The sequence below is a fragment of the Trichomycterus rosablanca genome, chromosome 7 (assembly GCF_030014385.1).
Source record: "Trichomycterus rosablanca isolate fTriRos1 chromosome 7, fTriRos1.hap1, whole genome shotgun sequence".
In the NCBI taxonomy this organism is placed as follows: Eukaryota; Metazoa; Chordata; class Actinopteri; order Siluriformes; family Trichomycteridae; genus Trichomycterus; species Trichomycterus rosablanca.
The window spans coordinates 29,250,432-29,264,651 of record NC_085994.1 but is presented as its reverse complement, the minus strand read 5'-3'; positions in this window follow the sequence as shown (position 1 = coordinate 29,264,651).

The following is a 14,220-nucleotide window of genomic DNA, read 5'->3' as shown; positions in this document are numbered from 1 at the left end:
AATTTCCCATAGGAAATCTGAGTTAGACCCGGGTCTCCAAATATGGGCATAACGAGGACTAAAGAATGACGCACGACTTCAGTGGTCTATATACCATTATACAACAGTTAGTTCCGACCTTACAATCTGATTGGTTGAGAAGCATTCTAACTGCTGATATTCGTGATAACAGCACGGCCTTTTCACACCACAACTGTATTACTCCGCTGACGCGTTCCCAGTAACGACAAGCTTCATGCACACAAACGCGCATGCAGGCGACACAGACTTTATTCCCGATCGCGTTTTAAATCCGTTAACTGATATACAATCTAGCGCACTGTTTAGGGAACATAACCAATAGTCTAATTCACTATCTAGTGCACTATGTAGGGAACATAAGTGATCTGATACACAATCTAGTGCACTATGTAGGGAACATTAATGTGTTTGTAACGCGAACAGTTAGTTTAATAGCCCAGTTAGCAGCTTCTAAAAGTTCTTTATCACCCACATCCTTTGGTGTGCGCAAGAGGTTTTTTATTTCTTTTTTCCCTTCGGAGGTTCTTGCCTTTTTCTTCTTGTTGTTCTTACCTCCCTGAAATGAGTTTTTGCAACTTGGGATGTCTGCTTTGTAGTGTTAAACTTTATATTCGTTGTGGAACTACTTTTTGGCGGAAGGTATTGTCAATATTAAAGCATATTCATTATGAAATTCAGGGCTTCTTTGATTTATTTTCTTTCTTTATTTTGTAAAAAGCTGTTGTATAAAAGCAATAGAACACTTGAGGTCGTGATGTTATTTGCGATAACACACTCCCTCTCGTGTTCTATTGCTTAACTATCAGCCAGTTACCTTTCAATTATTTAAAAATAATGTGGAGCAGTTGTAGCCTAGCAGTTAAGGTAATGGACTAGTAATCAGAAGGCTGCTGGTTCAAGCCCCACCACTGCCAGGTTGCCACTGTTGGACCCTTGAGCAAGGCCCTTAACCCTTAACTGCTTAGACTGTATACTGTAAGTCGCTCTGGATAAAAGCGTCTGCTAAGTGCCAAAATGTAAATGTAAATAATATGCATTTGGCATTTACAAAGTGTTCTGTTTTTAGCTGCACAGATACAGTGACATAAATAATGCCCATATTAAAATACTGTATACATGCATTTGTCAAAATAACATTTAGTGTAAAGCAACATCACTTGTGGCAGTATAAAACATAATAGGCCTTAACATTGTAATTACACACACACTTTTGTTTGTTGGTAGTTGAGGGAACTTTTTTTAAGTGTATGGCATGAAACATGGTTTCTGTTATGTATGGTTATTTGTACCCATTCATGCAAAAAAAAAAAAGTAGTTGTGGGGCTAGGCACTGATTTTGGATGAGAAAGTACGGTGGCCGAGAAGCGCAAAACAAATTTACATTTCAGAAAACAAAATTACAAAAAAACTAAAACAAATTTACAACAAAAGCAAAAACAAATTTACAAGTGCTCGGGTACCCAGTGTTTGTAAATTTGTTTTGGCATATGTAAAAGTGTTTCAGCACTTGTAAATTTATTTTCGGCATATGTAATTTTGTTTTCTAAAATGTATATTTGTTTTGCACTTCCCGGCCGCACATTTCTGACGGAAAAGGCAGGGACAATAAACCGGAAGTGCGTGTTGCTTACCTGCTGTCAATCAAACTGTTTCTCAGCGATAAAGTGAACGGAGTTTGTGATGGTGACGATAAACAAGGTTTTGTCTAGTTTGTGGAAATCATTTATTTATCCAGTTGATCCGCTATTGTTTTTCTTGTGGAAAGTTTTGTGCAGATGTTTAGACGTGGCGTGTGCATCTCTATCTACCGTCCGCTCTTCTAAACATCTAAGGAATTCCCACAAGAACAACAAAAGCGAAATAATGAAAATAATTAACACAAAATGGACAAAACATTGTTTATTAGGGACGGAACATCTGATACCGAGGCTTTAAAGCTTGTTTCACTTTTATAACAGTGGACTCAGTGTATCGGAGCTTATATTAAAGCAGCATGTGCGGGACTGATGAAGCTTTGTGCTGAGTTTTATCTCACTCACTATATAAGAGACAATCAAACCAGGGTTACCAACCATCCCGTAACATACACAATCCTTCTTTATCTGGAGACTAAACACCGCGTTCAGTACTGAACTGATACAGGACGCTTTGTTCCGTATTTTTATCAATGGGAGACGGTGTGGTGTATAAAACAGAAGGAAACTGCTGCTTAATTCATTATATTAAGTAGTGTTCACTTTTATTCTTAGTAACGTGACATAACCTGTTTAATAAACCGCTGTATGTGTAGCACAGTGGGCGGAGTGCGTTGTTTTGCCTAAAATATGGTTCTGACTTATTATAAAGAATGAAAATAATAAATTTTAAACACCATAAATAAAACCTTTGTTCTCATGACTGTGTAAGGTCCCCCCCTGCTGCTATAACCAGCGCACACACACCGTTACTAAGAATAAAAGCGAACACTACTTAATATAATTCCCTCAGTCTCCCATTGATAAAAATACGGAACAAAGCGTCCTGTATCAGTTCAATACTGAACGCGGTGTTTGGTCTCCAGATAAAGCAGGATTCTGTATTTTACAGGACGGTGGGTAACCCTGGTTTGATTGTCTCTTATATAGTGAGTGAGATAAAACACAGCACAAAGCTTCATCAGTCCCGCACATGCTGAGTCCAGTGTTACAAAAGTGAAACAAGCTTTAAAGCCTCGGTATCAGATGTTCCGTCCCTAATAAACAATGTTTTGTCCATTTTGTGTTAATTATTTTCATTATTTCGCTTTTGTTGTTCTTGTGGGAATTCCTTAGATGTTTAGAAGAGCGGACGGTAAATAGAGATGCACACGCCACGTCTAAACATCTGCACAAAACTTTCCACAAGAAAAACAATAGCGGATCAACTGGATAAATAAATGATTTCCACAAACTAGACAAAACCTTGTTTATCGTCACCATCACAAACTCCGTTCACTTTATCGCTGAGAAACAGTTTGATTGACAGCAGGTAAGCAACACGCACTTCCGGTTTATTGTCCCTGCCTTTTCCGTCAGAAATGTGCGGCCGGGAAGTGCAAAACAAATATACATTTTAGAAAACAAAATTACATATGCCGAAAATAAATTTACAAGTGCTGAAACACTTTTACATATGCCAAAACAAATTTACAAACACTGGGTACCCGAGCACTTGTAAATTTGTTTTTGCTTTTGTTGTAAATTTGTTTTAGTTTTTTTGTAATTTTGTTTTCTGAAATGTAAATTTGTTTTGCACTTCTCGGCCACCGTAAGAAAGCCTGGCTCACAATCAACTGCCAGCCACTGAATGTTTTCCACACTAAACTTATCAAAGTATGTTTTTGTGGACCACATTTTGCAGAGGGGTGTAGTAATGCTAGAACAAGCTGAAGCACTTCATACACCTGTGAGCAATAGGTGTGGCTAAATCATGTGAACTCAGTAAAAAGAGGGGGGCTAAATTGGTGGCTGGCAAAATAAACAACTAGGACCAGAACCTTGATGCTATGAATAAAATTTTTATTGTCACAGTTCATTTTGATGACAGGGAAAGAAGCATGTTATCAATCATATTAACCCATTAACTGCTATTTTGTAAACGTCCTGTGTTTCTAAGTGACTGACAGATAGCGTTACCAGACGAGTTGAAGTACATGATCCCCTAATGGGGAATATGGCAGTTATACCTGGATAAGCAGTCCATTAATGTAGTGACTGTATAATTAACACAACAGAAGACACCACAAAAATACAGTCAGCTGCATGTACACCCATATAAATGAAGGACAAAAGGTTTAACAGATGTTACTTCATCATGTCAAGGAACAAAATGCTAAAATATAGCATTCAAAAATACAAACCCCATTCCAGTTTCAGAAATGTAAACACGTTTCAAATTTGATTCCTGCAACACACTCAAAAAAAGTTGGGACAGAGGCATGTTCACTCCTGTGTTCCATCACCTTTCCTATTATGAGACCATTATTTTAATGGCTTTGAAACTGAGGTCACTAATTGTTGCAGTGTTACATATAGAATTTTTCTCCATTCTTGCTTGATACGATACTTCAGATGCTTAACAGTCCATGGTTGACATTAGGTGTGTTCGAAAACCTAGGGAGCTCTCTACATAGACAGCAGTTTACATCATATGCGCGCTCCTGAGAAGTAAGCTGTTCGAAATCCTTAAATTTAAACAGTATTTTGACTGAAGAACGAGGGAGCACCCGATGCTGCCGTAGTGATGAAGGCAATCCCAAACTTTTCTCACAAAAAAATAACAAATATGGCGGACGATGCAAGGCCACGGACGATTTTTAATTTGTATAAAGGTGTACAAATGTCATTTATTTGCAAATTCGGGCTTGGCAGTGACAAACTATTTTCTGTACACGGAGGGAGGTATTAGTTGACATGCTGTCTAAGTAGTGCGTTCGAATAACCTGACTTATAAGTCGATTACTTATTAGAATCCTTAAGCAGCTGCCTATGTAGGCAGTAAGACAGCAAGGTAGTTCACTAGGTTTTCGAACACCCATTGTCTGATTTTCCACCTATTACATTATGTACCATGCATTTTCAGTAGGAGACTGAGAAATCTGGACAGATCTTGTTGGTAGTGCATACAGGTACGTGGGGGTCATACACACTACTGAGTCACATTGTGAGTCAGTTCCTGCCACCTCCAGAAGTTTTCCGATGACTCCTCCATTGTTTGATGCATTACCATGGTCAATGAGGAGGAGTACTGAAGACTAATTGAGAGTTTCACAAGATGGTGTGGTAATCAGTAAGACCAAAGAGAATGTGGTTCCTACAAGTACCTTGGAGTACATACTAACAACAAACTGGACTGGACACATAACACTGATGCCCTCTATAGGAAAGGACAGAGAAGACAGACTAAAAATATTCAGTCTGTGGTGGCCAGCACCCTCTTTTTTGCTATGGTGTACTAACTAACTTTTAAAAAAAAGAACTGGTGAGGAAAGCTGTGTTGTACGTCTGGAGCTGGGGAGTCTGGAGGTGAGTGGGTGATAGGAGGATGAAGGACAAAATCACAGCTAAAATCCCTGGACAGCACCCCCCCTCTCTCTACGAGGAACTATGATGGCTGGGCAGTTTGTTTAGTCATAGGCTAATTTCACCAAAAAGCAAAACAGAGACCTTCAGATGTTCTTTTGTGCCCACTGCCATCAGACTGCATAATAATAGCAGAATACACAGGCTGTCCTCACACTGGCAAGCCAGTACCCCCTCTAACACACACACACACACACACCTTTCTCAAACTCAAAAGAAGCTTTATTGGCATGACAAATAGTGACATTCGTATTGCCAAAGCAAGTTATAGAGAAATAATAAAAATAACAATAAGAACAAATATATACAAAACAGTTACATGTGCAAAAATATAAAATAGAATAAAATATTAATAAAAACAGTGCAAAATAATAACAATAAAAATTATAATATTTACAGTAAAGAGGTAGTAATAACGATCAGTTTGTGTGTGTGTGTGTGTGTGTATGGGACATGATCACCCACTGTCCCTCACCTGGTGGCAGGTGTGTGTACAGGTCCTTCTCAAAAAATTAGCATATTGTGATAAAGTTCATTATTTTCCATAATGTAATGATAAAAATTAAACTTTCATATATTTTAGATTCATTGCACACCAACTGAAATATTTCAGGTCTTTTATTGTTTTAATACTGATGATTTTGGCATACAGCTCATGAAAACCCAAAATTCCTATCTCAAAAAATTAGCATATTTCATCCGACCAATAAAAGAAAAGTGTTTTTAATACAAAAAAAGTCAACCTTCAAATAATTATGTTCAGTTATGCACTCAATACTTGGTCGAGAATCCTTTTGCAGAAATGACTGCTTCAATGCGGCGTGGCATGGAGGCAATCAGCCTGTGGCACTGCTGAGGTGTTATGGAGGCCCAGGATGCTTCGATAGCGGCCTTAAGCTCATCCAGAGTGTTGGGTCTTGTGTCTCTCAACTTTCTCTTCACAATATCCCACAGATTCTCTATGGGGTTCAGGTCAGGAGAGTTGGCAGGCCAATTGAGCACAGTAATACCATGGTCAGTAAACCATTCACCAGTGGTTTTGGCACTGTGAGCAGGTGCCAGGTCGTGCTGAAAAATGAAATCTTCATCTCCATAAAGCTTTTCAGCAGATGGAAGCATGAAGTGCTCCAAAATCTCCCGATAGCTAGCTGCATTGACCCTGCCCTTGATAAAACACAGTGGACCAACACCAGCAGCTGACATGGCACCCCAGACCATCACTGACTGTGGGTACTTGACACTGGACTTCAGGCATTTTGGCATTTCCTTCTCCCCAGTCTTCCTCCAGACTCTGGCACCTTGATTTCCGAATGACATGCAAAATTTGCTTTAATCCGAAAACAGTACTTTGGACCACTGAGCAACAGTCCAGTGCTGCTGTTTCTGGTTCAAAAGTGGCTTGACCTGGGGAATGCGGCACCTGTAGCCCATTTCCTGCACACGCCTGTGCACGGTGGCTCTGGATGTTTCTACTCCAGACTCAGTCCACTGCTTCCGCAGGTCCCCCAAGGTCTGGAATCGGCCCTTCTCCACAATCTTCCTCAGGGTCCGGTCACCTCTTCTCGTTGTGCAGCGTTTTCTGCCACACTTTTTCCTTCCCACAGACTTCCCACTGAGGTGCCTTGATACAGCACTCTGGGAACAGCCTATTCGTTCAGAAATTTCTTTCTGTGTCTTACCCTCTTGCTTGAGGGTGTCAATGATGGCCTTCTGGACAGCAGTCAGGTCGGCAGTCTTACCCATGATTGCAGTTTTGAGTAATGAACCAGGCTGGGAGTTTTTAAAAACCTCAGGAATCTTTTGCAGGTGTTTAGAGTTAATTCGTTGATTCAGATGATTAGGTTAATAGCTCGTTTAGAGAACCTTTTCATGATATGCTAATTTTTTGAGATAGGAATTTTGGGTTTTCATGAGCTGTATGCCAAAATCATCAGTATTAAAACAATAAAAGACCTGAAATATTTCAGTTGGTGTGCAATGAATCTAAAATATATGAAAGTTTAATTTTTATCATTACATTATGGAAAATAATGAACTTTATCACAATATGCTAATTTTTTGAGAAGGACCTGTATAGAGTGCTGCTAGTGTGCAGCTCTCTCTGTGCTCCCCCAGTAGGTGGGTAGGTTTGTCGGGGTCTGGGAGGGAGGTAAAGTTGGGGATGAAGGTGTTAAATTTGGGGAAGAATTGGGCCCGGATGTGGTGGTACTTGGTACACTGGGTGAGGAAGTGCAGCTCCGTCTCTACTGTACTGACAGTGCAGTGCTTGCACAGCCTCTCCTCCCGGGGCAGCCAGGACCGGGTGTGTCACCCCGTCTCCACAGCCAGGTCGTGTGCACTCAGTCTGTACCTCGTCAAGGTGTTTCTTAATTTAGGGTCAGATATTTCGTTCTGAGTCTTTGTGTTATTTGGTTTATTCTAATTGGGTTCGCAGATTTCTCCTGTTCCTGAGTCTTTATTGTGTTAGTGGTGTGTCGGCGTGTGTTGGATGGTTCAGTGAATAGCACTGTCACCTCACAGCAAGAAGGTCCTGGGCTCAATCCCCAGGTGGAGTTTCCACATTCTCCTAGTGTCTGCGTGGGTTTCCTGCTCCCACAGTCCAAAGACATGCAAGTGATGTGAACTGGAGATACAAAATTGTCCATGACTGTGTTTGACATTAAACTTGTGAACTGATTAATCTTGTGTAACCAGTAACTCATACTACATCCATATGTCAAACTGCTGTAAATACTAATTGCCATTATATCAATAATTTTATCTTATTCTACCCTATTTTATTTACTCTAACTGTATTTACTTTTCAATTTCCCCCATGGGAATCAATAAAGGAGTCTTATCTTAATCGTGATAATGCGATGCTATGCTAACCGCTAATGAGCTAATGCTAAGAGATACACGCACTCAGGTGAGTAGGAGCGCTGTGGTCTCTCAGCCGGAGGCGGAACCAGGTGAGTTGGTTTCTGGGAAATGTAGTTTGTTACATGTGCAGAGCTGAATATTGTTTTAAATTGATTAAACGATATGGCAAGTGAGCAATAATTTAAACCCTGCATAAAATTGCAGATCTTTATGTCATGAAGTTAGGTTACAACACGAGTAAACCATTGGGGACCCAGTAACAGGGTTTCACGTTGGCGCAGTGGGTAGCGCTGCTGTCTCAAAGAAAGAAGAGCCTGGATTTCATTCCTTGGGTTCTTTCTTTGTGGAGTTTGCAGGTTCTCCCTGTGGACTATGTTAGGTGACAATGGTTTTAAAGTACTCCCAAGGCCATGTGGTTCTATTTATAAAATGTTTTTCACAATATGAGGTACAGTAGATGGTAAAAGAGCTTTTTTGCAGTCTTGCATTGAGAAATACCCCAGCTAACACAGAACGTTCCCGTAACGTTAGATTTTGGTTCCCCTATGGTTATTTTTAGGGAACCATCCCATGACGTTATGGTAACGTTCTATTTTCGTAAAAAAAAATCAGCGCTGTTCCTGGAACGTTCCGGGAACTATGAAACCTAACGTTCTCTCATGTTTTTATGAGAACTAACAGAGAACGTTATCTAAAAGTTGCCTTAAGGTTTTCTTTCTTATGTGTTTAAAGTAACGTTCCAGTAACGTTACCGGAAGGTTTTCTTATGATCTTTAAAGTTTTTGAGTAGGAACTTACAAAAAAAGCAGCCTTTTGCTTGAGACGGTCCATGTAGATCAACCTTTACTTACAATTATACAACAGTTAGTTCCGACCATACAATCTGATTGGTTGAGAAGCCTTCTAACCGTGCTGATATTCGTGACAACAGCACGGGCTTTTCACACCACAACGGTATTACTCCGCTGACGCGTTGCCAGTAACGACAAGCTGCATGCACACTGTTGTGCCTTTAAGACGTTAAAGGGTTAACACAGAATACGGAGTTATGCTTGATGCCGTATACGCATGCGTGGGTTCAGTTTAAGGATGCAATAAAACAAAGCTCTACTGAACAGTTTATCTCCTGTATTTCTTTCCAATAATACTTCACACACAAACGTGCACGCAGGCGACACAGCTCCCGATTACGTTTTAAATCCGTGATCTGATATACAGTACAATCTATCGCACTGTATAGGGAACATAACCAATTGTCTAATTCACTATCTAGTGCACTGTGTAGCGAACATAAATCCGTGATTTGATACACATTCTAGTGCACTATGTAGGGAACTTTAATGTGTTTGTAACGCGAACAGTTAGCATAATAGCCCAGTTAGCAGCTTCTAAAAGTTCTGTTATCACCCGTATATCCTCTGGTGTGTGCAAGAGGTTTTTTACCTTTTTCTTGTTGTTGTTCTTACCTCCCTGAAATGAGTTTTTGCAACTTGGAATGTCTGCTTTGTAGTGTTAAACTTTACATTGGTTGTGGAACTACTTTTTGGCGGAAGGTATTGTCAATATTAAAGCATATTTATTATTAAATTTAGGGCTTCTTTGATTTATTTTCTTTCTTTATTTTGTGAAAACTGTTGTATAAAAGCAATAGAACACTTGAGGTCGTGTGTTATCACGAATAACATCACGGCTGTGATGATCTACGACCGAATCACAGCCGTGATGTTATTCGTGATAACACACCCCCTCTCGTGTTCTATTGCTTAAGTACCAACTATAAAACTATGAAACCTAACGTTCTCTCATGGTTTTATGAGAACTAACAGAGAACGTTAGTTAAAGCTTGTATAAGGTTTTATTTCTTATGTGTATAAAGTATCGTTCCAGTAACGTTCCTGGAAGATTTTCTCATGATCCAGTGAGAGAAATTAGCTCTATAGCAAGCAGAACTCTACATTAGCACAACTAGAAAGTGAGGTTTTCTTGTCTAAAGTTTTCAATAATTTAAAGGTTAGTACAAGGTTCCCTTAAAGGTTTCAATCATTTTAAGGTTACGGGAACGTTATGCCTAGTTCACACTACACGATTTTTGCCCTGATTTTCGCTCGGTGACTGGTCGGCGATTGATTTTCCGGCTCGGGAGCAACTCAGCGTTCACTCGGCGATCAAAACTTGGCTCTCAGTCGCTAAGTGTGAACTATCCAACAACTCGACCCGACCGGCTCGCCGACCACTCGGCGACTGGATTGAGTTTTCTAGCAGGTCAGATATCTGATCTCAGATGTGCGACTGGGAATGAGTGACATGTCGAACAGCCAATGAGAACGCAGGATACAGAGTGAGGGGAAACGCAGGAGGGAAGTGTAAACACTGGGGCAGGGGCTTAATTAATATAGTTTATATCAGGACACACCGGCACACACACGTTTTACAGTATTTCTGACTTGATCGTCCTCTACAAAACATAATACCCACGCTGCATTGCAAAATTATTAATTAACCTCCAACTTACTACAGAACAAGCCATATACTGTTCGTGTTGCCAAATCCACTCAGATTCATTTATTTTCCCTCTTTGATTTTACGCTGCACATCAGAACCCAAACACTTTGATCTCTCGCTATTTGTTGACGTGCATTTTTGGACGTGGTATCATTAAACTCCCTCGTCACTTCTCACGTGTGTTTTTGTAAAGAAGAAAAAAAAGGGAGACCAGAGAAGCTCGCCTGCGATTCCAATTGGTGATGAATCGTGTAGTGTGAAACCCCATATCACCGATCAGTCGTGTAGTGTGAAATACACACCGACTGAAGGACTCCCGAGTGCAAGAGATTCAGTCGTGTAGTGTGAACTGTACAGCGACCTGACTACTTGGAAAGTCGTGTAGTGTGAACTTGGCATTAGGGGAACGTTCCCAGAACTATAATGCACAACCAAACGGGAACGTTCTATTTCCGTAAAGAAAACTTTCCTGGGGAACCAAAGGGCAACCAAAATGATCCGTTCCCAGAACGTTAGCTGGGACGTTTCTACTTACAAAATGTAATTAGTTTGATCAGTGGAAATCTTTTCACTGTCCCAACAGTGAAACATGTCCCAACTTTTTCAGATATGTGGTTTATAATATATTCATAAAAAATCAAAGAATAACACGGACACTGTGAGTTTAAGTCCAATCTTTTACTGAACTAACAGTTAAACACATGAACATTGCTCTCAGATTGTACCAACCATATACGGTACTCATGCCCCCTACTGGGTCTGGAAGGGAACTGCTTAAACCGGTTAAATTAGAGTGCGTTGTAGAGTCTACAGGCTTTACTGTCGTTATAGCTACACTACGTATATTGCCAAAAGTATTCGCTCGTCTGCCTTCACACGCATATGAACTTGATTGACATCCCATTCTTAATCCATAGGGTTTAATATGATGTCGGCCCACCCTTTGCAGCTATAACAGCTATAACCTCTGTGGTTAAAAATGGGGTTTTATTGTAATGACAAGTAATGAAATAATACTGTATTTACAATACAATAGTACTGATAAGTAATAATATGTTATTCATCATGATTTTTATTTAAAGCCCTGATTTAAAAGCAATCAGCTCATCTTTATTAAATGTGAAATTTTTGCATATTATTTATCTGAGTTTGATATTTTAGCATTGTATGTTATGTGAGGGCTGTTGTAGCCTAGTGGTTAAGGTATTGGTCTAGTAATCAGAAGGTTGTCAGTTCAAGCTTCACCACTGCTAGGTTGGAGAGCATGGGCGGTTCCTGAATCACCTGGGTTAATGATTCAAATCTTTGTGCTGAATCAGGAATCACGAGTCCGAAATCTCAATTAACCCGGATCCTATGAGTCCTCTGACTGGCTGCTGCTAAGTACGCAAGGCCAGTGACCAGACTCACCGAAACACCGCAGACTAGGGCTGGGCGATATGGATCAAAAGTAATATCTCGATATTTTTTCGCTGAACCACGATATACGATATATATCTCGATATTTTTTCATCCCATAAGGTAATAACAAAAAGACACTTCTGAGACAAAGCTACATGTTCCAAATTTTTTACAGGCACTTTTATTAATATTCATGCTGGGGAAGCTTCACATAATAACAATTTTTCCTTAAAAAAATAAATAAAATAAAAATAAAAAGTTTGTTGTTTTTTAACGTATCACCTGTAACGTGAATTACAAATATATTGTCTGGCCCTTTAATAATGTTAAGTGCACTGTAGGGCGCAGGGAGCGAGTGTGTAGGGAAGAGATCTGAATGTTCTTCTGTTGTTTTGCACTGAGCTTGTGTGACATTAAAAGTAGCGTTCTCGTTAACCCACACACACACACACATGTTTGGACTTTATACATTATTTTACATCAGGCGTCACAACATTAACATTTACATTAATATTTTTTTTTTACCATATAGAACTTAATTCTGTAATATAGGCAGAACTAATCGTTCATGTTACTGTGTAAATATTATAACATTTCATGCATTTTCATCAGCGTTCTGCTTCATGCACTTTATTATTATTTAACAGTTTTATTTGTTGTTTAATTGCTGTTTGCTCCTTATTTACTGCAGAGTTCGTTCGTGCAATTTTATTCATTTTTGGATGTTTATTGGCCAAGAACAAGAAATACAATAATACAAGATAAATAAATAAATGACGTGTCGGACGTCAAGCGATCATCCAGTATAAACTAAGATGACCACGTACAACATCCAGTACAGAAATCACTTCCCCATAATCTTTGTTTTTTTAACAGATAGAGCAAATACATGCACATCACATATACAAACACACAAGTCAGAACAACAGCAGACGCACCGTTACGTTGTTATTATTACTGTTTATAACACTTGTTCTTGATTTACACTGTTTATATACATATGAAGTAAATACGTGCATGTCAGCGCGTGCATGCGCTTCTATGTATTTCCTTTTCCAATATTGGGTTTTTGAAACGAATAACGACTTGTTTTCTTGTTTTTCAACTTTGGGATTTGAAGTGAAAACGAATGACCAAAGGTACACGGAGCTGGAACCAGTGTTGCCAACTCCTCAGTAAGGAAAGTAGCTATTGGCTGTCCTAAAAGTCGCTAGAAGTCGCTAAATGACGTCATTGCCTAATTTGCATATGATTCATTTGCATGTAATTGACGCTGTAGAAGAGGAATAACATCGTGGGAAAGACAAAAAGTGGGTAAAAAAACACCCTAAATATGTTTAGAACTACAAATGAACATTCTTCTGTTAATTCGTGGTTTGTTTTTGTTTTTTAAGAAAATACTGAGCTACTCTGGGCAGGGTTGCCAGATTGCGACAGTAATTTTCAGCCAAAATGCATGAAAAAACGCCCAAAACACAGGATAAGCAGATGATGTTTAGCATTTCACAAATAATAAACCAGTTAAACCATCATGACCTACAAATTAATATCTTAAAATGTACAGATCAGTAATTATACATTATAAAGGACAAATTTTTAGTAGCCTGCCAAGTTTGTAAAATGCATTATTTGTTAGGACACACAACCCTTTGCATGTAAATAAAAATAAACTTGCAAGCAATGAAAGTTCAACCTCTCGTACATATGAGACTTGCTTTCCTTCATATTCAACTCAAATCACTTGTCTAACATATGAATCACTGTATTGATGGGCGTGGCAACAGTGTCTTGGACTGGAAAGAATAACCTGTCAATTAAACTTTTGACAACGGGTTGGATGTAGTGGGAGAAGGTAGACCTATTTATATTCCACCTGCTTTAGCAATAGCTTTTTTTATTTATATTTTAAGCTGCCAAAATAATTACAAACCAGCCCAAATTTTGTCCACCTGCCAAAGTGTGTTTTTCCCTGCCAATTTCCAACAAAATCCGCTCATTTTGGTGGAAACCCGCCCAATCTGGCAACACTGACTGTGATACTGACTGCCCGTGCTTGAGGACAGTAACTGCAGAACAATGTGTGTTTTCACGTTCGAGTCTCCAAAAGTCTCCAATAACACCAGAAAAAGTCGCTAGATTTGTCGCTAGTCGCTTTTTTGAAAAAAAGTCGCTAGAGGGGTCTGAAAAGTCGCTAAATATAGCGACAAAGTCGCTAAGTTGGCAACACTGGCTGAAACCTTTTGTCTGGACTTGTTTTCGGCATTCTCTACAGTGCACGGGTTTTCAACCTTTTTGGACATGCGCCCCCCTTCGTGTGCCAACCGTGAACTTGCGC